Below are 26,959 nucleotides of genomic sequence, written 5' to 3' on the forward strand. Positions count from 1 at the left end.
AACCAAGTTTAAGACTAAAGAGTGAGTGACCCCTATTGGTGAGAGAACCGATGAAGTTCGTCCCTTCTCTTCTGGACTGACCTACATCTTGAAACAAAAACCTCCAACCATTTACCCTACACCAGGTTTCCAAACTCTGGTGTACATAAATGTCACCTGGATTTCTGGGGCCCCATACGTAAATATTCTCTTCCACGAGATCGGGATTGGGACCCAGGAATCCGCATGCTAATCATCCCCTAGGTGATTCGGCCAGAGGTGGTATATGGGCCACCCTTCCAGAAATACGGACCCTCTGAGTCTCAGAACCTCAGAGATTGTGATGAGCATCTGTGAAAGCAGAGGAACGTTCCCTGATTCTATTTTCTCTGCTGAGTAGACAGTATCCACAACTGACACTTTCCAAACACTAAAGGAATTTTCCAAGGAATAAAAAAAAAAAAATTCTCCAAACATGTGGGTTACTGGCTCTTGTTTTAGATAGGTTACTTGCATATCGTTTCAAGTCCTAAGCCAAAATGAGATGCTAATGAAATTGGTTGAGTCAAATCAACACAACTGTAAAATTCGTGAAAGCAAAAATAAGATTCCTGCTAATGTACAAATGTAACATTTTTCTCATGATGGTTTTCGATTTCTTTTTTGTTTTGAACATTTATTTACTCTTGAGGGACAGAGAGAGACAGAGCACAAGCAAGGGAGGGGCAGAGAGAGAAGGAAGACAAAGAATCTGAAGCAGGCTCCAGGCTCTGAGCTGTCAGCACAGAGCCTGACACAGGGCTTGAATCCACAAACCACGGGATCGTGACCTGAGCCGAAGTCAGATGCTTAACCCACCGAACCACCCAGGCGCCGCTGTTTTTCTATTTCTTGTGCATATTTCTTGGTCTCTGACATTGTCTATTTTTCACATTTTCCGCTCCTCTTATTTTTTTCTAAAAATAGGACCATCGGCACCACAGCCCATGACATTTTTGTAGAAAATTTTATTGGTACCTATGCACTTAGAGATATATATTTACAGATATTTACTGAGATAAGAATGATGGTTTGTTGAATGAATAATTCTTCCCGGTCTTCATATGTCCTCTTTTTCAACTGTTATCGCCACCCCACTCAGTGCATATTAAGTTATGTCCACATTCACTTACAAGATACGTCCTCTTACGAAGTTCAGGTATAGGTCGTTCACAAAAACAATTTGGTATTCTTAAGTGAGGTGGCATTCCAGACGGTAAGTTTTATCTCTTCAGTTGTGCTCAATAAGCATTTACCCAGGACCTACTACGTGCTCAATTCTATTTGCTGGGTTGGTTATCCTCCCAAGTTGATAGGGAAATAAAAACCACATCGTGGTGGAGCACACGTTGGAATAAGGACCTGGCGCCACTTTTCCCTATCAAAGAATCGCTGTTAGCAAATCTGAGCTGTGGATTGACAGATCATTCGGCACCCAATACATTTGAATTTGCTTTTATGGAACAGATCATTTTCATTTCCCTTCCTAGACACCCGACCCACAAATTTCTACCCGGAGAGCACAGTTATCGGAAACTCCTCCCTTACACAGTTCTTGACCCTGGTTCATGGCCTGACATTGTCAAATTTGCCTGCCTTTCTAAGCAAACCTATGCCAATCCATCCCTAAGAAAGCACCTGCTGAGCTGAGAAAGAAAAGCTTGAAGACTGAGTGAAAATATATCAATATCAGTGCATATCTAGAGAAGAAGTAGGGCTAATTGAGAGTGATTTTTTTTTATGTCCTCCAAATTTCCCATAATTAAATGTTACTTTCATCATTGAATGAAGTAACTAAGAAAAAGAGTGAGGAAAAGTGTATCTTAAATTGGGGTGCCCTACCATTAGAAAACAGGGTACAGAGCCATTGTAATTGGTGCTGTTACCAGATATCTTCTTGTTTGTATTTTCAATTCAAGTGCATATTAAAATCAAAATATAGTTGCTTTGAAAAAGGATCCTCAGTGGAATATACAATTGTTTTTTTCTTGGATGTCAAGATTTCAGGCATGAGTGAGATGGAAGATGGTTTTGTTTTCTTCTTTTTTCCCTTCAAGTTTTCTAAAATAAGCATGAATAACTTTTATAATTAGAAACATACCAATAAATGTTATTATTTGAAAAAAGATTTTAGACTCACTGAAGCCCGCAAATATTTAGGCTTTGCCCAAATTTATTTCTACACTGCAGGAATTTGCTCAACTACTTTCAGTGTGGTGGACAATTTCTTAAAATAGCGCTCAATGAATTCGTTTGCCTTAATGATTTTATAATTAGATATCTTGTGAATATTTTTGATTTTTAAGTCTATCTGGTGTTGGTACGAGCCGAATCCAGGAAACTACAATTAACGAAATTCCATCTCCTTTGGATATGGCCTTTTAAATCGGCAAGCATCAGATTTACAATGTGGGACTTGTGAAAATGTCTCATTACCTAGGATTATCATAATCCTGGAAATGACAAATTTTAAAATTTGTAGATTCATTTTAAGACCACAGCGAAGGCTGAAAGAAGGAGCCTATATTTATTGTGACCAGGTGTTCCTGGCCACTATCTTTAATAGCCGAGACCACATTGCTCCATCCCCAGAGCTCTGTTCAGGAAGGCATAAAAGGTATGAACGTTTAAGAGGGCCTGGTAAACTCTTCACCCTAACTGCTCAAAGTGTACCTCGTTCTTGGGGTAGAACTCAGCAGCTTCCAACTTAAGGTGAGAAGTGCTGAGATTTCTGAAAACAGATGTTGAAGTCAATAAACTCAGTCTATGTCTCACACTTGATCCCACTGGACCAAAGAGGAGTATACGAAATTGAATTCATTAAAACAAACATGAGAAGGCAAACAAACAGGGAAAGACGAATGATAGAACTGGCTAATTCCAGGCTCAGCCTGAGTGGACTCATCACAGAAATCGCCTTTATTCTTACGTGTCCTCTTAGAGGCAGTATTTCATATTGAAAACAAAGTTTCAGACACATCATATTTTAAAATAATGCCAAGCAGAACAAAGGAGAAAGAAGCATGCAACTGTCTGCTGTTATTTATAGGGTCCATATCTGTAAGCCCAAAAAGAGACTATATGTTTTAAATACAACCAAGGGATAATTTTCTTCAATGGAATCATCACTGAAAAGAAAGTTTTCTTATTGTTTTATTCTGTAAACAACCTTTTGGTCATAAAGATTGAATTGATCCTTAGGGGTTCCATACTTTAAGAAGGAAAGTAATGAATGTCCTCCAGTGAAGGGCCCACGTGCACATTGCTCTCCAGCATCGAGACCCAGAGGCTACTGGTTGCCTTGCAAGTTTCTTCCATAACTTCCACGGTCATTGGGTTTGAGCTAGATAGGCCCTCCCCGTAGTTCACTTTGCACAGACTAAGACTTAAATGGCAATGGAGCATCACCCTGGCCAGACTGCTTGGGTTCAAATCCCAGCTCCCCTACTTACTAGCTTACCTTAGCTGACCTCTTTTAGTTCTTTTCTGCTTCTGTTTCCTTCCCTCTAGAGGAGCACAATACTGCTACTCTATCCCAAGATTGTCGTGAGGCACATATAAAGCTAATCCATGTAAAGTTCTTAGAGCAATACTCAGTACAGAGTAAATTGTCCGTATTAACTATATTCACAAATACAGTCAGTGTGAAGCTACGAATGAGAGAGAAATCAACAAGGAAGAAAAATTAGGGTGCCTGGTTGGCTCAGTAGGTGGAGTATGTGGCTCTTGATCTCAGGATTGTGAGTTCTAGCCCCACATTAGGTATAGAGATAACTTAAAAATAAAATCTTAAAAGAAAACAAAAGAACAACTGCCAAACTGTATTGTAAACATTGCTTCAGAAAAATTAGAAATTGTACGCAAATGCACTCATGGTGCTAAGTTACGCAGTTTTGGAATTTTCTTTTCTCTTACATCCGGGCGAAAATCTCCAGGAAATAGGACTGGAGACTTCTATATTATCATCCAAACTTTGCCAAAAACAAACGCCAGTTTCCCACAAGGCTGAGATAGCATTTTTAAAGAAACAGCAGTCACTTGTGAAACATTTTCACCTATAAAAGTAATGGCCAAAGCTTGTCCTCAATTCCACTTAGAACCCATCGTGTTAAGAAGTGAATCTCTTGGGGACCGAACATCAATTGCATGTCGATGTAAAAGGTATTTTTAATTGCACGCCACCAGTGGGAAACGGTACGAAGAATAAGGAGGCTTATCTAACGAATGGGAAGCACAATGACGAGTCTCATTCAACAGATTTCTCAAAGGCCTTTCCAACAGCTATTACAGCAGTCAAATAAAGGGGAAGGTAACAGTGGATTATTACCTTTCACTCAACACGTCTCCCTCTGCCAAGAATTTTTTAAATGTCACAGGAATATAATTCACATGCTTCACAGATTGTGAACAATTTTCTCTGAACCTTCAACCACGTATCCAGCAGCACCCAGGCTCCATATAATCCAAGCACGACAGCCGATGGCCAACACACTACCACCGTGCCCTGCCCTTCCAATGCCCCGGGGGTATGGAGTAGAGGACTCTGTGGACTCCACGTGACACTAGCCCATTGCGTGGCGGGGGGTTGGGGGGGGGTGGCCTGGAGGGTGCAGGGTGTGGGAATGCCCCCGGAAGTGGGGGACCGTTAACATTCTTCAGCTTTGCCAGAACACTTGAAGAGCTGTGGGCCATCACGCCCAGTGAGTGCAGGGAGAAACTCTCATTGACGGCCATTTTGTCAACTTGGCCGGTTGTAGAAAGGGAAATACACTCTCAAGCATGTCTGTGCCAGTTATTCACAAGCCATGAACTCACGAGAGAGAAAATCACCTCTTTTGAAGCTCGGACGACCTGTGTCACACGGTTCCTGACACAGAAAAATAATGACAGTCACTAACATTGTTAGTGATAATCGCTAACATCAATCAAAAACTCACTGTATGCCAGGCACTGTGCTCAACGCTTTCCTACCAGTATCATCTCATTTAATCCCAAAAGCCCTCTGCTACATTTAAGCGACCTGAGGCACAGAGGTGAAGCATTTTACCCGATGTCACCTGCTGGCAACTTGTGACTTCCGTAATCAAGACCCAATACGTGCTTGAAGGAAAAAAGTGAAGTGAAAGCATTTCAAAGTAGGAGTCTACTTTCCCAGCATGCACATTCACTAAACGTGCACATATTACCAGGACTGAAGGGAAAGGACACCAAGACAATGGGTGAGAAACTTGGAAAATTACGGAGATTGCCTAACGCAATTGGGAAGAAGCATTACTGCATGCTGCAGAGAAATACAGCGATCACCACACACCCTCCTCCTCGTTATCTTTGTTTGAAATCAGATTTCCCGTGAATATGCTGAAACTGACTTTTAACTGTTCTGAATAACTACGATCATTATTGCTGCTGTTTTGTTTGGAGCTAATAGTTTATTGGTCTCCGATAAATGGTAGCAACTGCCTCCCTCCTCCAGCAGCAGCACCGAGCAGCAACCTTCACCTGCTGGCTCATTCATTCTATAAATAAGCATGGAGCATCTATCATAGGGCGGGCTCTGGGGATACGGTGGTGAGCCAGACACAGTCTTGCTCCCAGGATCTCATAGTCCAGCATCGAAGCCTTAATGTGAAACAAATAATTGCCCAAATAGCTAGCAAATTACCATCAATGGTAACACACGCTATGTGGGACAGATGCATCATCTGTGAGGGATGGAGCCGTGGTACTTGCCCAGCCCGCAAGGGGACAACGAAGATGTCACTAACGACGTTTTTAAGCTGAGACCCGAATAGAAAACGTGTAAAATGAATGGAAGTTTGCTGGGGGTGAGTAACAGGTAAGAATGTCCCAAGCAGGGAGAACATCCTGGAACAGCCTAGGACAGCATGTGTAAAGACCCTGGGGCAGGAAGGGGCTGGAGGCAGTATGGATACTGATTTTAATTATTCAATAATTAACACTTCATTGGTTGGCAACAGAGCAGTAGTTTCTAGAAACTGCCATGTAAGCTGAGCACTAGAAAATAGGACACTACAAGACAGACCAAGGAAAGTATTCCAACCCTAAACAGCCGGGCCACTGGCCTTGGTGTAGGAGATTTCTTTGGAACCGTTTGCTCTGGGAGCAACCTCTGAAGTGTTCATGAGTGAACCAGAAGATCTCAGGCCTGTCTGGCCCCTCTCCCACCATGCACAATCAGCACGAGAGAGACAGAACGAGATTCCTGCAGAAGAACTTCTTCTTCCAAAACACTGGTCTGATGCTTATTCAGGTCTTCCAGCAAAGCAAAACAGGGTGGCAGCCGGCCCCACCGCATTGCCATTTTCTTCCCCCCACACACTTCCTTCCCTGCATGCCTCCACCCACCTTTAACTTAGACTTAAACATCTGCCAAAGTAAACAGAGATGCCTTAGAAAGAAAGAAAGAAAAAAGAATATGAAGAGGGAAATGGAGAGAAGGAAGAAAATAAAAAGCCCTTCAGGGCTGCTGGCACTTGGGGATTCGTACAGCAAAACTATCCGTGTGCCGGCCGGACTCCCGTAGCTTTTCAAAGTACACAACAACCCGTTCACCCAGCTTAAGTGGCATAGAGAGCAGACCCACCAACTGATTGCATTCATGCTGTGTGGTCCAGAAAATCAATCCAGTAGGAGGACAAAGCCCACACCTCTTCTTTGCAAGTTCATTCGGTTTCCTCACTTATTGTTTTCTCCCAGGTAATGCCTGCAACCTAAGTAAGATCAGTAAAGTAAGTCGCCCTTGATAAAGTCCAGGAAACCTGGATGGGAGGGGGAGGGTAGCAGGACGGCCGAGGGGGGGCAGGAGAGCCTCCACTATCCTGGGACCCAAGGAAAAGTCTGAGCACACGCGTCCCTGTGCTCTCCTGATACGGGTGGCGCAGCAGAGAGCTAAGAGTTGCTAAGGGCGTTCTTAGAAGTTCATAGAAAACTCAGTCACCGGTTCCTCAGCATTTTCCTAATTTTGAATCCCTGGAGACCACTCCGACTAAACCAGTTCCGATTTGGCACGGAAACGGTGTAAGTGCCTCCCGGCACACACAAGCTTTTCAACAATCTCAAACCTTTTTTCAAGAGGCCAGACAGGAATTTAATCTTGCCCACCTCTCTGCTCAGAACCATTCACGGTTCTTGACTCGCTTTTAGAAGTGAATTCTGACAACCTAGGTGCTGGCAAAGCTCATCTTTCGTTCCGTTTTGAGTTTTAAAGCCATCTCCTTGTCCGAACCAAACAAAACACGTTTTGATGCGAGCAAACTAAATAAATGTTACCTGAAAGGAAAAAAAAAAAAAAAAAAAAAAAAAAGATCTCATACGTATAAATGAAACATTTTAAATATATAAATACATATAAAGTACAGAGACAGATCAAGTTCTCCCTTTGGCAGAATTCTTCTCCGTCCACAGTTCGCAAAGCGGGAAAAGTTAGAGGCTGCTGGGTGACAGTTTCATTTTCTTTCATTCGGCCTCCCTCAGTTTCCACGAGACATGAAGCCAAGCTACCAAGTCGCCCCACTTCAGAAAGCACCGAATTTTCGTAAACCGTAGTGTGAGTGGCCCAACGTGGAAGAACTGTTCCGCAGAATATTCCGTTCCCAGAATATTCTAGAACATTAGCGAGACGTCCATCGGCTTCTCCCTTTCCACACTGCTTCTCCCAACCACTCTCTCTCCAGAATGATGCCTCTTTTTGTCACAAACGTCCTGTTGGAAGGGAAGAAAAAGAGGACTGGGGAAGCAGGGCCGAGGGAGAACCCAGTTTATTAGAAATGCGCATTCAGTCACCCTGCTGAGCCGCTCTTGCCCCGAGGAAGCCTAAAATCCATTCCTTCTCTGCATCTTCTTAAAAATGCAGTCTTTGGGGCGCCTGGGTGGCTCAGTCGGTTGGGCGGCGACTTCGGCTCGGGTCATGATCTCACAGTCCGCGAGTTCGAGCCCCGCGTCGGGCTCTGTGCTGACAGCTCAGAGCCTGGAGCCTGTTTCCGATTCTGTGTCTCCCTCTCTCTGACCCTCCGCCGTTCATGCTCTGTCTCTCTCTGTCTCAAAAATAAACGTTAAAAAAATTTTTTAAAAAATGCAGTCTTTTCCACCGGCCGACCCGTAGCTCACTTCAAAGTTGAGACCCTGAGCTTCTCGCATCACTTAGTTTGAGATTTCCCCTGAAGCTTTTGCTCTTCAAAGGGGGACATCTTTGGGCAGCGGCACGACTTTTACTGATGAAGTTGCATTGACCTTTGTGATCCAGGGCAACCTGAACTTCACCAAGGATTCAACCCAGGCAGGCCAGGGGAAGGTGCTTGGGAACTAATGGCTGTGCTCCCATGCGGAACCCCAGAGAAACGCTCCACCTCCCACCCCCATCCCCCCCCCCCCCCCCCCCGGAAGCGTTGGAAATGCGAAGATACATTTAATAATAATATTTGTTGGGGGTGGAACACGCGCTTTTCTTCAAGGGGAACTTTGTTTGGCACCACGAAATTAAAGGATTTTCTAACCCTGTCTTCTTCCCGTCTTTCCCAGAGGAGGAAATTGTAAAGGCCGGCCCTTGAAAAATAATATAGTAAAATCTAACTTTATTCCCCTAATCTCTTAATGATGCTGCAGCTGGCCGTGATCTCTTTAGCATAACACAAAAATAATGTATTTGTACCAAGCAGATTTGAAATGCCTTAAAATAGTGAGCGCTATTTACTTGATTGATTAAGTTAAAGTGTTTACATAAAAGTGTCGTATTTTGACATCAGTCATACAACACCACATCTGGTACTTCTAATTAAATTGTGTGAAAAAGACTACATTTTTTATTCAGTCACAACAATATGGCTAATGGGAAGTACAAACGTATTCGTCATGCCTAGCCTGGGATCTGCAGTTAGGGCATGTGGCAGCTAAAATCCCCATTTTTGGATTTTGCAAAGCTTTCATAGCCTCCAACACATGTTTTGCCTGAACAAAGACTAAGTAACTGGGCCCCACCTCTGTGAGTCAACGGTTATTATTTTTCCCATTTTGATTTAAGCCTCTCCAAGCGCCATCAGTGAACTAAAATGTAATGAGAATTAGGATGAAGTTATCTTAAGAAATTGGTGCCCAGAGCCCAGGTAAGGCGCTTTGTTTTGTTAAGCTTTAGTCCTGCAGATTACGAAATAAACTCAAGAAACGTTAATGGGGGAACAGGGGAGTGAAACCCTATTATTCATTCAGGGCTGGAGTTCATTTGTATCTTTGTTGAAGTGTGGAACTCATACATACCTTAAAAACGGCCTGCTCCTTACTGAAACACTTGATTTAAACCACTGCTGTTTTTTTTTCTTCCCAAATCAAGATGAAATATTTTAAATACAACAAATAAAGGACAAAATGGGTTGGCTTGTTAAGGCGTGCTCACTTCACTTTTAATATAGACAAATAATACTTCAAAATCCTCTTTTTATTTTTTTAAGTTAAATTATGTCCACCCCATGTGCAGATTCAATTTTCTGACTAAGTACACAACCAAATCTAGCTTCCCTGGGAACCATCCATTTGCCGAAGAAGGTAGCGGAGACACTGCTGTATTTTCTTAAAGAGATTCCTGGCATTTTTTTTCCTCCTTCGCTTCGCCTTAAAGACTACCTTGAGAAATGTTGCCCAGCGGTAAAAGGAAAATGAGTTCAAGCTTCAAAATCAGGAAATTTGGGTAGTAAAAATGTAAGTTATAAAGTCAATGTTGATCGGAAAATAAACCAAGCTCTTTTAAACAGGTTAAGCGTCAGCCCTGAGAAGACCATTGGACTTCCTAGAGAATTGTTCACCCTTCCTCGGGCAAACGCTGCCTCCGAAAGGCTCTTGAGCTGCAAGGGGATATGTTGGCCCAAGCTGGTGAAGTATTTGAACGCACATATGGGGTAGGCACTTATTTACCATGTACGATGTTCAATTTAAAGAAAATAAACGTGAAGGCAGGAACCATGAACAAATAGAGGGCACGGTTTTCCATAATTGCATGGAGGCTTAGGTAATGTTCTCTGTGGTGTTTGATTTAAAATGTTAAAATATTAACAGAAGTTTTCTATAGCAGAGTGTTCCTATCACAGTGAAATGACTCATAAGAATGCTAAATTCAAACCAGATGGGCACAAACATTAACTGAAAAAAAAAATCAGATTTTTAGGGGTCAGCATGGGTCTTCATAAAAATGAAGACCTTGTCTGAGTTAGTGAAAAATGAACTTTCAGTGATAGAAAAGAAACCAAGAGAAAATATTAGTGCCTTTATTTTCATGACACAAGCCACTGTCAATTAGAAGAACTAACATTTACGAAACTTTACATTGCCATTTTAATTTGAAAAAGATGACTATGGTAATCTTGAGACTTGAGACTTCGGTGTCTCCCGTACAGCCTGAGTCAGGGACACATGAGTTCAGCTGTGTGCCGCGCTCATATTCTACAAGAATCTCTTTGCTTCCCACCGAGAAGCAACCCTCATTGAAGATTTGTGCGGTAGAGAAACCTCCAACCGTCTGCCCACGGCAGGATGCCAGACTCTGCTCTTCCTGCGACAGACCACAGAGGAAAATTCTCATTGCCGGGTCAGACACCCCACCAAATCTCCTCTGCTCTCTTGTTAAAAATACGTTCCCTTGCATTTCTCCCTTTTTGTTTTTTCCTCCAGAGCTCTCTACCATTTGCAGATTGCAACATGTGCTGTGTGTAAATGTGTACATACCCTACAAGAAGAAAAATATGTGGGCTCAGAATTAATATTGTTTTTGACTTATAGGGAAATTCCAGTTGTGTTTAACTTGGACTGTGGGATCCAGGAACTTTACAGAGAGGAGAAACGAATGCGTTTTGAGCAAAAATGTGTATGGGGAGTTCCCTACTGTTTTGTTGCTGGAATCTTGGACAACACGGGGGAAAATGACAAGCACATCATTTAGTCCGGCAGCCCTACCACTTTGTGCTGGTGAGCCTGTCAGTTCTTACTAGCTGAGTAAGGGTTGGTCTGCTTTGGGGCGAGGATCAGAGACCTCCCAGGAACAAGTAGGCACTTCAGGAAATGGTGTTTCTCTTTCAGTAGGTGGCCTCTCCTCTCCGGGTCCGTGTGAATCGATGCCCTGCGTGGTGTTGGGGGCACTGTGCACTGAGCTGTTTACCTTTTGGATGAAACCTAAAACCACAGACCTAGCCATTTGTGGTCACCAGAGATCTTATGCAGACTTTCTAAGAGCAGTTGTGTTAACTCCAGAATCCTGGCCCGAGTCCAACTAAAGTAATTACATTCTGCCTCCCTAAAATTCCCCCTGCAGTTTCCATTGACTGCAATGGTCTCGGCCCTCCATCGCACAGCATTGCTGGGCATAGCGGTTAGCATTCCACGTAGACGGAGCCCACAGTTCCGCACTGAAAGCAGTGAGTCCCTAGTCCTCACCGAGGTGTGGCGATGCTTAATTAATTAGTGCTCGTAAAAGCATGTGGAGAACCTCCGTTTAAAAGTGTTCGAGGTACGCGGAGGGCCAGGAATGTTCACGTGTTCATTTGTCCCTAAGAGCCAGCGGTCGATGTGCTATTAGACTGCTCTAATGGAAGTACAAACTCAGGACAGAGAGGTAGAATGAGAATCCCACCGCTCTCTGACCTGGAAATGCCGTCCGTGATGTAGTGTATCCAGTTCTGGAGCTGCATTTAAACGAGGAGCCTCATCTAAGTGCAGTAGGTCTGAAGAGACCACCAGAAAGGATGAAGGGTCTAGAAATGCTGTCATATGAGGGACAGGCCTAAAGGAACTGGGGATGTTTAACCAAAAAAAAAAAAAGAAAGAAAGGAAGGGAGGGAAGGAAGAGAAGAAGAACAGGAGGTAGGTGTGGGGTTGTGGGACGGGAGGGAGGGAGGGAGGAAGGGAAGGAGGGAGGGAAGAGAAGAAGAACAGGAGATAGGTGTAGGGTTGCGGGAAGGGAGGGAAGGAGAGAAAGGAAGAACTGAAATTTGAAGAGCAAACAGACTTAGGAGCCTCACAGAACAGAACCAGGACCAGTGGGTTGAGATGACAGAGCGGCAGAATAAAGCTCTCCCTCCCAGGCCCAGACTAGAATATCTTTACCCACCACCCCCGGGGCATCAATTCGACTCTTACCCTTTCTTGAAGACTAAATTCGAGTCTATTGCCAGACGAAGCGCATTCCACCAAGAACTTATGTCCAACTCACTCGGTACTTACTGTCGGTAGCGCTAATCAAAGGCTCTCCACGGATAACTCATTAATTCTGCATATCTGTTCTCATCGATATGTCTCTAAGCTTCATCAGAGGAGGAGCCATGCATCATATCTCCCCATATCTGCGGTAGCGGTAAGCAAAGCACATTCAACTCAGTTCTTCACGAGAGCTATTCATTAGCAGACCATCACACATGTGCTAAGTGTACAAAGATGAATAAGACAAACTTACCCTCAAAAAAATAAAAATAAAAAAGGACAAACTTACCCTCAAGGGTGAACTCCCACTATATGCCATAAATTATTTTTAAAATAAATACATAAGAGGAAAAAAGAACCCCATCAGATTGGAAGGTTCGGGAAAGATTTTCGTGAAGAAATGGTACCTGTGGTCGTCCTTGAAGAAAGAATGCCTTTCCATAGGTCAGAGTGTCAATGGGAGACATTTTACAGGGAAGGAACCTTAAAAGCAAAGCCTCACAAGTGGGAAAACATAATTTCCTGGAGCTACGTAAAGACGTTTCTTGAAGTAGAGGAATAAGTTAGGGAAGAGCAGGAAACGCAAGAAAAGGCTACTTGGAAATCTATTTTGGAGGACCCTGAGATAACAGTCCTTACTCCAGCAACTAACAGCTGGCAGTGAAAGATTTTTTTAAACCTTTTCTTAAATGTTTTAAGTTTATTTACTTATTTTGAGAGAGAAAGAGAGCAGGAGTGGAGGGGGAGCCAGACAGAATCCCAAGTAGGCTCCACACTGGCAGCGTAGAGCCTGATATGGGACTCAAACGCACGAACCGTAAGATAAAGACCTGAGCCGAACCAAACGTCAGACACTTAACCGACTGAGTCACCCAGCTGCCCCTGAAAGATTTTATCTTTGTTGTCAGTGGGGAGACTCTTAAGATGAGACATGTGCGTTAGGATGCTGATATGATAGAGCTGAAGCCTGGAGTCCAGATTAAGGTAATTGCAGGTCTAACCAAGGTGTTGAAGAGGTGCTCAGAGGTGGTGTCAGAGGAAATGGAGAAGACTGATTGCATAGAACTTCAAGTTTGCCCTGGGGATGTGAAAGAAGACCTCCAGGATGGAAACCAGATTTAAAAAAAAAAAAAAAGGCAAAAGGAAAGGAAAGGAAGAGAAGGGAAGGGAAGGGGTAAAAAAGAAAAGAGAGAAAAGAAAAGAAAAGAAAAGAAAAGAAAAGAAAGAAAAGAAAAGAAAAGAAAAGAAAAGAAAAGAAAAGAAAGAAAAGAAAAGAAAAGAAAAGAAAGGAAAAGAAAGGAAAAGAAGAAAAGAAAAGAAAAGAAGAAAAGAACTCAGGAGAAGGGCTTGGTTTCCATGGGAAAATGATTAGTTTTGCTTTTTATATGTTAAGTTCAGGGGCTTGTGCTGAATCCAGGTGAAGACTTCTAGCATGCAGTTGGAAACGTAATACTGCTTCCCGGGAAAAAATACACAGCGGTAGATGTATTGCCTCCATCGACGAGGTATAGAGTGTTTACAAAACTAACATTCTCAAAAAGGAGAGGTGGTCTGCCAGACCGTCGGCTGCAGAGGCCAGACGTGAAAAAATGGCACATGACTTGATTATTAGAAGAAGGTCATTGGTAACCTTCAAGGATTCAGTACATCTCAGAGGAAAGTAGGAATGGGAATGAATACAATAAATAGTTGAGTTCCAGGCGACTTAGAAAAGCTTCCGTGAAGCATATGATAAAAACCAGAATCGACAATAGATGGGTTTGGTAATGATGAATAATCATGAGTGACCAAAAAATACTGTACACAACAAAAGAGAACACCAGCAACAAACACTGGCTTGTGGTTTTTCTTAACAGGTGCACTGAGAAGACAGTACGTGAAGGTTGATCTGGGTGGGGATTTGATGGTTGTGGAACCAGGGAGTACAGGTCAATGGCAAAGGCAACGGGAAATTGAGTCCCTCAGATGGAATCTAATGAGGCTGGTGGTGAACCTGGCCACATGGTCAGGTTAAGTAGAAATAAGAAGGAGGGAGTGGTAGGGACACTGACAGCTGCCCAGCACCACGGGGAGGTGTGAAGGGGATGGAAACGGAGGGAGTGTATCTCTGAGGGACTGTTCAAAGTGGGCAGATGGGAAACATTCACGTTGATGATGAGGTAAGGGTCTGATGACCAGACCCAGACTCCACCACCTACTAGCAAGGTCATCCTCAACCTCTAAGCCTCAGTTTCCTATTCTGTAAAATGGGAGTGGCAACCTACCCCACAGGGTTGTTACGAGAATTAAATAAAATAATCCATGCCCTTGGCTCAAGGTAAGCACCCCACACATGGACTTCCCCACGTTGCCCTGTTCGCTTTAACCTACGCCAATCTGCAGCTTTCTAGTGTAGCCCTTTCCCACGGTGTCACCATCCTGACCTTCTGCGAGTGGCTTGCCCTGATTACTTTCTCCTCCACAGGACAACTGTGTGGTTACACTCAGGGGGACAGTTAAGGAGCATGAGTCTCAACCCTACCAAGTCGTGGTGAATTTTCCAGCACTTTATCTCTCTGTCCCTAGAACCCACGGCAGAAGCTCAGATTAATAGTTGAGGGACCGTATCCAAAGAGGGATGAGGTGTGTGTGCTGAGGGAAGTGGATTCACTCTTGAGCTGCTGGGCCTGCCTCCAAGATTTCTCTTTTCCCCGTGGAACACCTTAGCTACAAGTCATTCCGCAGGACCATTTCCTCAGGGAATTTGGTGAAGAAAGAACATAAGTAGCCAGCCGGTTAGAGACAGTTACAGCCTAAGAATAGAGAAGAAGGAGGAAATCAGTGCAGGGTGGGGAATCCCAGGCCCTGCATTTTGCGGTTCTCTTGGGCCCAGAGACTTTACTTTCCCTTTGCCAACAGTGCTGTCTCTACATCCGGTGGGCAGGAATTTAGCTCTTTGCTGCACTTTAAGGAGACCACAGTATATTTTGCCTTAAAAATAAGTCCCAACAGGGACGCCTAGGTGGCTCAGTTGGTTAAGTGTCTGACTTCCGCTCAGGTCATGATCTCACGGCTTGTGAGTTCGAGCCCTGCGTTCAGCCCTGCGTTGGGCCCTGCGTCAGACTCTGCGTGGGGCTCTGTGCTGACAGCTCCGAGCCTGGAGCCTGCTTCGGATTCTGTGTCTCCCCCCCTTCTCCCTCTCTCTCTGCCCCTCCCCCACTTACGCGCGCTCGCGCGCTCTCTCTCTCTCTCAAGAATAAATAAACATTAAAAAAAAAAATCCTAACATTTTACCAGCCTTGCAGTCTTTCTTTAGATTTCATTTCCAACACCAAGGCAAAAAAAAATCAGTAAATAAAAATAAAATATTTGTTTACATTTAATGAAATCAAGTTTTTCTACTTTTTTGACTTAAGTTGTGACTTCCCCCAATGATGTGGCAACTTATTGTCTCTAAATCCTAGAGCTATGTTTCTGCAGCTCCCGTGTTTTCAGGAGTTTGCAGATAGTCCAAAGATACACTAGGAGTAAATGTCTTACCGAGGGAAGAGAGAGTGGGGACACAGAATAGGGGTCCTTCAAAGAGGGCTCAAGACCAGGAGAAAAAATAACCCAAAGTGGTAATCTGTCTTGTACCAGCATTCAAACGTGACCAGCTGTCAGCTTCCTCTTAGAGAGTCAAAGGCAAGCTGGAAGGTCCCATCATGCCAACACCTTCACTTTACAGGTGAAAAACATTAAAACTAAACGAGAAGTTTTCTTAAGTTCCTTTTTTTTTTAATTTTTTTTTTAAATTTTTTTTTCAACGTTTATTTTTGCGACAGAGAGAGACAGAGCATGAACAGGGGAGGGGCAGAGAGAGAGGGAGACACAGAATCGGAAACAGGCTCCAGGCTCTGAGCCATCAGCCCAGAGCCCGCCGCGGGGCTCGAACTCACGGACCGCGAGATCGTGACCTGGCTGAAGTCGGACGCTTAATCGAGTGCACCACCCAGGCGCCCCTTAAGTTCCTTGTTAAGAAATAAATTAGTCTATAAATAAATGTATAGACAACCTCTATAGTCCTAAGGATTGGTTCCCTGAATCTATATTTTGTTGATCAACAAACTACAAATTCTAACACAAGAGGCACCACTACATAAAAATCCATTCCTGGGGCACCTGGGTGGCTCAGTCAGTTAAGCGTCCGACTTCTGCTCAGGTCATGATCTCACAGTCCGTGAGTTGGAGCCCGTCGTCGGGCTCTGTGCTGACAGCTCAGAGCCTGGAGCCTGTTTCCGATTCTGTGTCTCCCTCTCTCTGACCCTCCCCCGTTCATACTCTGTCTCTCTCTGTCTCAAAAATAAATAAACATTAAAAAAAAATTTTTTTTAATCCATTCCTTTCCTGGATCCTTGAACACGGAAAAGTATTCCATGCTAGCGGAAAGAGAAGATGTTAGGATTTGCAAACTGTCTTATCTTACTTCAGTCTCTTAGCATCACCTTGTCACGAAGATGAGGAAACCTGTTTGCCTAAAGTCACACAACTTGTAAAATGTGAAGCTCGCACGTATGTGACTTCCGAGCCCGGTTGTTGCTGCTGTTGTTCTGTCATTCAGTCACAACACATTTCCCCCCCGAGTGGATTTCTGCATTTACATGTTAGAATTCCATTTGTACTTCTACTTCAGAAATGGCAAGAAGAAAGAAAGAAAGAAAGAAAGAAAGAAAGAAAGAAAGAGAAAGAAAGAAAAGAAAGAAAGAAAAAGAGAGAGAAAGAAAGAAAGAAAGAGAGAGAAAGAGAGAAAGAAAGAGAGATAAGAAAGAAAGAAAGAAAGAGAGATAAGAAAGAAAGAAAGAAAGAAAGAGAGAAAGAAAGAAAGAAGAAAGAAAGAAAGAAAGAAAGAGAAAGAAAGAAAAGAAAGAAAGAAAAAGAGAGAGAAAGAAAAGAAAGAAAAAGAAAGAAAGAAAAGAAAGAAAGAAAGAAAAGAAAGAAAGAAAAAGAAAGAGAGATAAGAAAGAAAGAAAGAAAGAGAGAAAGAAAGAAGAAAGAAAGAAAGAGAAAGAAAGAAAAAGAGAGAAAGAAAGAAAAGAAAGAAAGAAAGAAAGAAAAAGAAAGAAAGAAAGAAAGAAAAGAAAGAAAGAAAAAGAGAGAGATAAGAAAGAAAGAAAGAAAGAAAGAAAGAAAGAAAGAAAGAAAGAAAGAAAGAGGAAGAAAGAAAGAAAGAAAGAAAGAAAGAAAGAAAGAAAGAAAGAAAGAAAGAAAGAAATGGATGGCTCACACCTTGAACCATGTGAAGGTCTTCACATGGCTTATCATCAAGTGGCTATTACTTCTAATTCTTCTCATCTCTTCCCATCTTGGTACCACGAAACCATTCTCCAAAGTGACCCACAAATCAGATCCACGGATGAGGGAAAGGTGGACAGAGGGGACTCCATCCAATTCCACCTTCCCCTGCTAGATCAAGGCTCTTCCTTCCCTTACTTGGCCATGCCAAAGATACTTTGTTCTCCTTGAAAATGGAAGTATAATAATATTTCATTCAAAAAACAGCTGAGGTATCTTCTGCTATTTTTGAAAAAGAAGTTGAACCCAGAAATTCTGTAAGTTTTCCTACTTGATCATGGAGGTTATCTTCCTTTCTAATTGAGAACACAAAAGCAATGACAAGGAATATTTTCTTCAAAGTGATACAAATTGTTTTTAATGAAAAGATACATTGCAATGCACTCTGTAATTAATACACCCATTCATTCTTTTAACAAATACTTCGTGAGTACTAATTATGGATTAGACACTATCAAACTTGCAATTTAACCTCATAATTGAGATCCGAAATAAACAAAGATTTAGGAGCCCCTGCCTCCCTAACTAGAAACACGATCCTGGCATTGAGGTTATGTTTCCATCTAGTAATGCAAATCATTAGTTAGCCTTTTCATCCAAAAAAAAAAAAAAAAGGAAAATTTTATTATGGGATCTACATGTATCAATGCTAGTTGCAAAGGAGAACAACACAAAACTTCTGAAACTGATAATAATGCTCCAAGCATTTCTTTCTTCCCACACAAACATATATCCGGCCATTAATATCAACACGATCCTCCCACATAGTCCTGGCATTGGAGAGAGGAGGCATAAACCAGGAAGGCCTCACCTCATGACCTCTTTCTTCCCCAGCTAACATATGGTTACAGAATTCTTTCTGATTTATTTTACTGAAATCCCAATCAACTGTCCTTAAGTGATATATATTTTTTAAATATCAGAAATACTTTCATAATGTTTCTAATTTGTCCTCTAGAAAAAAAAATGGATTTCAAAGTTTGTACTCTCACTATTATTATTACTGCCTTGGATCTTTCTTAGAAAAAGTCAGAGGGTTTCTGACAGAGAAAGTCAAATTCAGATTATTTGATTAACTCACCCAATCACACAGATGGTTTCTAAAGGACAAAAGTAAAAATAAAACACTCCTGTTGGAACTGCCATGCCTATTTTCGGACACAACAATTTCACTTCCAGGATTTTACTCTGTAGATACGCTCACAGAGGAATCAGAGGAAACATGACTTGGGGGGTTAGAGCAAAGGGAGAAAATGCCTTATTGATGAGTTGAAGCAAATATTGAATACCTCTTGGGTTTAAATGTAAACGGTGTGGGGCGCCTGGGTGGCTCAGTTGGTTGAGCATCCGACTTCAGCTCAGGTCATGATATCGTGGTTTGTAGGTATGAGCCCTGCGTCGGGCTCTGTGCTGACAGCTCAGAGCCTGGAGCCTGCTTCGGATTCTGTGTCTCCCCTTCTCTCTCTCCCCATCCCGTGCTCATGCCCTGTCTCTCTTTCTCAATAAGAAATAAATATTAAAAAAAATTATTTTAATGGTGAATGCGTTGACATTCTTTCTAAGATATTTGAGCTATTTTTAATTAAGTACCCCTCTTGCCAGTAGTATCCAGTCACTGCATCCAAAAAAGACAAAATTACCTGAAGCCAATATGGCACCGTATGTCAACTAACTACAATTTAAACAAAAATTTGAAAAGGAAAACAGAAAAGACAAAAGCCATGGTGTAGAAGGACAAAACTAATCTGCCTTCGAGAAAAAGAAACTGAATTTCTCTAAATGTTGAGTAAATGGTGTAACACAGCGTACCCCAGGTGGGAAAGTTTTCCCTTCCGATTTCCCTGCCTCGAGGAATTGTCTTCCACTCCTGCTTTTGCCACCTGGAAGCCCCTCCTTTGCTTCCGCTGAGGTTGGGTTGTAATGGACTGCCATTCTTTTACTGTCTGCCCAAGACCTATTAAGCTAAGATCTTCAGAAGGATGACCTTCAATTCAGCATATTAGTGGTTACTTGATTTACCATTTAATTCAAATGTAGGGCAAGTTCCAAAAGAACCAAAACTATTGGCAACCTGGCAAACTTTGGTTCTGAGCAAGCTCTCTTAGGTTAATAGGCGCAGGTCACTGGTTTCCCAGGGGTTCTTTGCGGTGAACCTGATTGAAAGGCTAAGCCTCTGAGACATCGCATTGGCCCTTTGATGCTAGATACCCTAGCCATAGCTTGACCTTCAAACCATTCCAGAATGTGGCCCCAATACACCTTTCCAACGTCATGATTACACCCTGGCCTCAAGCCTCTGCTCCACCTTTCCCCATCTTGCACTTTCCCCTTTTTCCCTGAAAGAAAATGTGATGAATGATACTGTATAATCTCTGAGGTGCAAAAGACAGAAACTCAAATCAGTTCAAGAAAAAGAAAAGCCATTCAACTGGCGTATACAAGTGAAGAGTCTTCGATTATCAGACACACAGGAGTCCAGGAACTCTGATGATATCATTAGGGTTTGTTCTATCTTTTGACTCTCTTTTCCTCAGAGTTATCTCTATTCTTGTGCAAATTCTTCCCTCTTGGTGGCAAGACAGCTGCCGGCACACCAAGCTTACATCTCCGTCTTTTCTACCACCCCAGTGGAACGGGAGATTTTTCTCTTAAAGCTGCTTTGGTTAAAATTCTGAAATTGAGGCTTCTAGGTCTGATTGGGTTCCACGTTCCCAGTTGCAGTATTCACAATGACTGAAGTGATGCCGTGTTCTGATTGGTTGGGTCTGGACAACTTGCCCGTCCCTGAAACCAGTTCCCCACCACCTACCTGGAGTAAGAAAGGAGGTGCTTGTTATCAAGAAAACGGGGAGGGGGGGGGTGGAATACATGTTGAGTGTGGGAAACTGAAACAGAAGTCCGCTACAGGGATCGGACTCCCCTTGCTCCCAAAGCCAAAATCTTGTGAGGGAGCTATACAGATGTATACACAAATACCAAACCTGTGAAATCTTGGAGTTCTTATATTTCCCAAAGAAATACATCTGTGCAATAATTATGAACAAGAGTTTATTTTATGTCACTGCCATTTTTATGCATTTCTGCTGGTTGAGGCAGAAAAACTAAAACTGGTTTGTGGCTAATTCAATAACAAGAAATTGTCTTATTTTGGGGGGGGCGGGAACTTAATCCCATGCCTGAAAACTGTTTTCTTGTTTTGTAACCTTAGGTCTTTGCTTGTATGCATATATTATCATGGTCGAAATCTTGATGGCAAACATTTTGCATTCAGTCTTTTTAAAGTTATATAATTATAAATATTTCCTATATATTTTCAAAATAACCTAATAATCTGGTTCAGTGATTGCATGGAGCAAATCTCTTATGGTTTCCTCAGCCACTCTCTTATTATGACAGATGTAGGTAGTTTCCAATTTTTGCTAAATACAATCCACTGCAATACACATCTATCTGTGTCTAGGTAGTGGGGCTTTTTTGTTGTTTTTTTTGTTTCTTGTTTTTAATTTCTTGTTTTTGTTTCTTGTTCTAATGTTTATTTTTGAGAGAGAGAGACAGAGCATGAGCAGGGGAGGGGCAGAGAGAGACACACACAGAATCCAAAGCAGGCTCCAGGCTCTGAGCTGTCAGCACAGAGTCCGACGTGGGGCTCGAACCCACAAACCGTGAGATCATGACCTGAGCCCAAGTCGGACGCTTAACCGACTGAGCCACCCGGGTGCCACTTTTTCTTTGTTTTTTTAAGAACTGCATCCTTAGGTGATACTTCCTAGAGTAACATTACCGTGACAGAAAGATTAAATATGCAAAGAGGGTTAAAAACATGGGATTTGAAGTCAGGGATCCCGGAGTTCAAATCCCAGCTCGATCACTTAGTATGTGATGTGAGACATGCGACTCAGCCTTTTTGGATTTCCCTTTCTTACCTGTTAAATAGGCATGAAGATACCTAGTGTTTTAGGGATGTTGAGAGGATCATATGGAATAATTTACATAAAGTATTTAGCACAATATATGGCACATAGGGCACCTGGGTGGCTCAGTCGGTTAAGTGTACAACTTCGGCTCAGGTCACGATCTCACAGTCTGTGGGTTTGAGCCCTGCATCAGGCTCTGTGCTGACAGCTCAGAGTCTGGAGCCTGCTTCCGATTCTGTGTCTCCCTCTCTCTCTGCCCCTCCCCTGTTCATGCTCTGTCTCTCTCTGTCTCAAAAATAAATAAATGTTAAAAAAAAATTAAAAAAAAAAAAACAATATATGGCACACAGCAAACACCACTAACGTGATAGTTAAGGGGTGCCTAGAGGCTCAGCCCACTCAGCATCTCCCTTTGGCTCAGGTCATGATCTCACGGTTTGTGAGTTCGAGCCCCGCGTGGGGCTCTGTACTGACAGCTCAGAGCCTGGAGCCTGCTTCGGATTCTGTGTCTTCCTCTCTCTCTGCCCCTCCCCCACTCATGCTCAGGCTCTCTGGCTCTCAAAAAAATGAATAAACCTTTAAAAAATTTTGTTTAAATGATAGTTAATGGTGGAATTGTTGCCCTAAGTTTCTTGATGATACAGTATCATAGTTTCCTAAGAAATTCTACTAATCTGCACCGAAATTTACTCAGCTTTATTGTATTTGCAATACATATTTGTAAATTTTATAATTTACCAATTTCGTACTACAAGGCTATTTTAATTGGAAGTTCTGAAAACTTAAATGAGTACACTTTCTCCATGTATTTTCAAAACCGGGTGGTTCTCAACTAAGAGGACACTATCATCTCAAACCTCAGTAAGTGAGTCACTTACAATTAGTGGCTCTCAAGATTTTTCTAACCTAAAAAACCTGAGGGATATAATGTACTTCATCAATAACAGTGACCTTTTATGGCATATTTTTCCATCTGGAGACCATAGCCCTTGGAAGTTATACTAGAATTGGAAAAGAGATGGTCTGAATAAATAAATAAATAAATAAATAAATAAATAAATAAATAAATAAATAAATCTCTCAGGTGATTTATCTCATTCAATGAAGAATCGCCAATGTAAATAAACATATATATTTAACCGCATTAAAGTTTCAATATACCAATGCCCACAATTGTCATCAGCCTTGTTTTTCTACCTGTGAAGATGAGATTGCACCATCTATAAGGCTGGAGGGTAAGAAACAAGCTATAAGGTATGGGTATGAGCAGAGCAGATTCCCCTCAAATGGGACCTCCAAGCATACTTGCTCTAATTCTCATCGGTACCGAGGCTTAATCCTACACCCTACCCCATACCTGCAGTGAAAACCAGCAAGTGATTAGGTACCAGAGTGATGGAGAGGATGGTGATGTGGTGCAGTGGGAAACTGAAATCTCATTAACACTTGGTGACAGATTGATTGATTTTCCCATTTCTTCCCTGACCCAGTGATAGAAATGGACTTCAACCACACAGGACCACGGACGGCCCCAGTCTCAGAGCGCCTCTCTTCCCATAGAGTCAGTGTTTCAAGCCCGGAGAAGACAGAGGAGAGGATTCAGTAAATTAAAAGCCCAGTGGAATAAGCAAGAAGTGGGAGAAGAGAAACCCATGGGAAGAGGGAGGCAGAGGGTTTCTAAGCCAAGAGCGTGAGTTACTGGGGGAAAAAAGTACGTAGCGTTGGCATCTTCTTGGCCCGTCACCAGCCCAGAAAGAGAAACTTACATTGAGTTTCTGAGCTGATCAATAAGGCTTAGAACACCGACATCTACCCCCCATCATTACTACCACCAGCCCTCACTCAGGATGTGGAGTAAATAATAACTTGTGTAGATTACACACATTGAAGATTAAACTGGATAGTCCTTGAGGTGAAAACTGGGTAGACCTTGAGGTGAAAGCGATGGAGTTGAACTGTTAGGGGAGTCTGAGACTGGGTAACAGATGGAGGACAAAGTAGCAGGAGTAACAACCCTTTATATAAAGAGAGAGCTGTGAGATGTTGATTCTGATCTCTGGGGAGGATTACTAGGAAAGGCATCTCTAAGCTTGGCCAGAGCACTGGGCTGAAGAGACGGAGGGCAGAGACTAGCACAAAACAATGGCACTGGGCAGCACAGTGGGTGACGGTAAAGATGGAGGGCTCCCGGGCTCCTGCCAACTCCCGTCTTTTGTTTTTGCCTAAAACCAGGAGCCCTGATTGTATAGCATGAAAGAACCCTCGTCCATGGCCATTTAAACAGGCCATTGGGTTGAAGCAGAATAAACTTTATCTGGAAAAGTAAAGTAGGCTTCTGGTTAAAGATGGCAATAGCCTCTGCTCTCTCCCCAAACTCAATAAAAGCAACAGCCAAGAAAAAATTTTAAAAGGGCGGGGGGGGGGGGGCGCCTGGGTGGCTCAGTTGGTTAAGTGTCCAGCTTCAGCTCAGGTCATGATCTTGTGGTTTGTGAGTTCCAGCCCCGCGTCGGGCTCTGTGCTGACAGCTCAGAGCCTGGAGCCTGCTTCGGATTCTGTGTCTCCCTCCCTCTCCGCCCCTCCCATGCTCATGCTCTGTCTCTCTCTGTCTCTCAATAATACATAAACATTAAAAAAAAAAATTTAAGTGTATACCCACAGGTATAAAGAGAAAGAGAGAGAGAACAACAACACTTTGAAAGCTAACAGGCTAATGGGCGAATGGAAATGCATTTAGCAGACTCAAGAGCTACATCTGAAGCCAACAACTAAGAATACTGACAAGCAGCTTGAATTACACTGGGGACTCACAAAGATTTGAATATTTATGGTACAATATCTCTGGTTGCAGGGGTGAAGATGGACTGAAAACAGAAGGATCTGTCGGAAGTCTGCTTGAGAAATAGCGAACTCCTCCCCAGACGCCTCTATCCCACTCCATGCAGTTGGTGAACTGCCCTTCTTCTACCCCAGCAGAAGCCAGGAGACTCCTTCTCTTCGGAGCGGGACATGGAGGGCATTCCGACTGGAGGCTGTCAGGCTAAGTCGAAGGCAAAGGTATCATGCTGAAAATAACGATTAAGTGGAAAGTGACATTCTTTACGTTGAAACCACTAAGCCTTCTTTCCCATGGTGCTTCCAGAATCCTGATATCTAGGCAGAAGTTTGGAAGAGTCTTTTCTAGGTCATATGATTGGCTTAAGGGGACAATCCTCAAACAAACCACCCCGCCGGCTAACAATCCACATGCTCCAAGCCCCTCCCATATGCACACAGTTCCAATCATCTTTTTATAGCTCAAATATTAAATATGAGCAGACAATACGGATCACCAGGCATTTGAGCACATCTTCTTATGTAAAAGAGAGCGGTCCAATCCAACAAAGAGGAAAAAAAAGTAGAGTAAATGACTGTGCTATAAGAAAACAATGTCAGATAGTCACTGATATCCTAAGAAAGATCAAGCATTCATGACATAAGAATAGGAATTTACTCTTTTAAAAAGGAATATAGGATATTCAGAGACTAAAAAGGAGATCTTGTATATTAAAATATATAATATTTTATATAAAATAAAACAATATTGAAATAAAATAAAAACAGAAATAAAACAAATAAATAAAACAAATAAAATAAAAACAAAATTGAAAGAATCAAATTGTATTTTAAAAATTGTTTCAACATTATTAAGATCATATTCACTATTTGCTGTGTCTATTAGGATATAAAATACTTCGGGGCACCTGGGTGGCTCTCAGCCGGCTAAGTGTTCAACTCTTGATTTCGGTACAGGTCATGATCTCACAGTTTCGTGAGTTCAAGCCTGATGTCAGGCTCTGCACTGACAGCGAAGAGCCCACTTGAGATTCTCCCTCTCTCTCTCCCTCTCTCAAAATAAATAAATAAAATTTTTAAAAAAGGATATGAAATACTTTGAAAACATTTATTAATTGCTATCCAGTCATTTTTAGATGCTTGTTATTAAGTAGGAACAAATGTGGAAAAGCTCTGAGTGCCCAATTATCATTGGGCCTTAAGAAAACGTACAGAAACAGGGGCACCTGGGTGGCTCAGTCGGCTAAGTGTACAACTTCGGCTCAGGTCATGACCCCACGGTGCGTGGGTTCGAGCCCCGCGTCAGGCTCTGTGCTGACAGCTCAGAGCCTGGATCCTGCTTCGGATTCTGTGTCTCCCTCTCTCTCTGTCCCTCCCGTGCTCACACTCTAGCACTCTCTCTAAAAAACTAATAAACATTAAAAAAAAAAGAAAACTTGCAAAAACAAGGTCATCGAATTTTAGTACTTGAAAGTATGACTTCACATCACCAAATCTGTACCAAATACTTGCTAATTTGTAAACACCAATACTTCCTAGCATCTGGAAGTTCACTGGGACACATACTTATGGCACATTAGATTGTTCTTCAGATGCCCTCTTCATCTCGCCAACGTTGGGCTTGGAAATATGATTTGCTTTGGTCAGTGGAATGTGGGCTGAACTGACAGAGCAACAATTCCTAGCAGAGACCTTAAAAGTCATCCCTTATATCCCCTCATCTCTCAGGAACCTGCTGACTTCTGCCATGAGAGCTGCCATTCTTCCTGTCTGGGTGATAGAATAAGACGTGAATTCCACCTACACGCTAGACAACACATAGACCCATGCAAGCGTTGCATGCTTATCGCTGTAAGCCACCGATATACTGTGGCTGGTTATTGCATAGTAAAATAATAGACTTGTTGATTTTTTAAATACGGTCCTTTCAAACTGAATTTAAAACAAACAAACAAACAAACAAACAAAACGAAACCAAAATCTAAAATTCCGTGCTGTTGAGAATCTATATGTAGGAGAAGAATCAGGCTTCACACTCCCTTCTGTAGTGATGCTTCTATCGCTTTTCATTTGTATTTAGTTTTCATTTTACAGATATCGTTTTCTGAATTGAGCACATTTTCATACCCATTTCAGAATTCCATTATTTATAAACCACAGCATTAGCAATCCTCCAAACATGGCAGAACTAAGACTAAATGGCTTGCCACTGAAGAAAACTAAAAGAGCAGAAGTATCTTCTTAAAAGGATCCAAGAGCTAACAAAATAGTGAAGAATCACCGGGCCAAAATCCAGATGAAAACAAGACCCCAGAGAGGTAAACCCAGAATTCAAAGTTGCTTTGCTCTTGCGAGCATTTGCTGATGTGTGAGAAACAATGTTGAACCTTAGCTGTACTTTGAGGGGACTTCAAAGGATCAAAAGGATGAAGGTAAAAGCCTAGGGCTTGCCCAAGGCAAAGACTCTGGTAAACTCTCCCTTAAGAGAGAAGTAGAAGTAGAAGGATGAACTGAAAATAACCCAGTCTTCACATGGATTTACATCTAGCTTCATCTGGGTTGTTCAGGAAACTTTAAGCCTTAAAAGGAGATTAAGATATTCCCAGATTGGTAGTGTTCCCAGGCTCCTCGTTGAAGCAAGATAATATGCTTTAGAAGATAGGTTTTTAGGCCTCAAAGTAGCCCTAAGT

At 42.4% G+C, this 26,959-nt stretch overlaps 1 long non-coding RNA gene across 1 annotated transcript in view; it reads left to right on the forward strand.

The window, feature by feature from the left end:
• The window catches only part of LOC123386632, a 26,390-nt gene extending 1,367 nt beyond the window's left edge, over positions 1-25,023 (forward strand). Inside the window, exons 2-3 of the long non-coding RNA XR_006600839.1 lie at positions 9,780-9,923; positions 24,286-25,023. This is a non-coding gene — a long non-coding RNA (uncharacterized LOC123386632). The remainder of the gene's footprint in view (positions 1-9,779; positions 9,924-24,285) is intronic.
• Positions 25,024-26,959: the final 1,936 nt, after the last annotated feature.

The sequence above is a fragment of the Felis catus genome, chromosome B4 (assembly GCF_018350175.1).
Source record: "Felis catus isolate Fca126 chromosome B4, F.catus_Fca126_mat1.0, whole genome shotgun sequence".
Lineage (NCBI taxonomy): Eukaryota > Metazoa > Chordata > Mammalia > Carnivora > Felidae > Felis > Felis catus.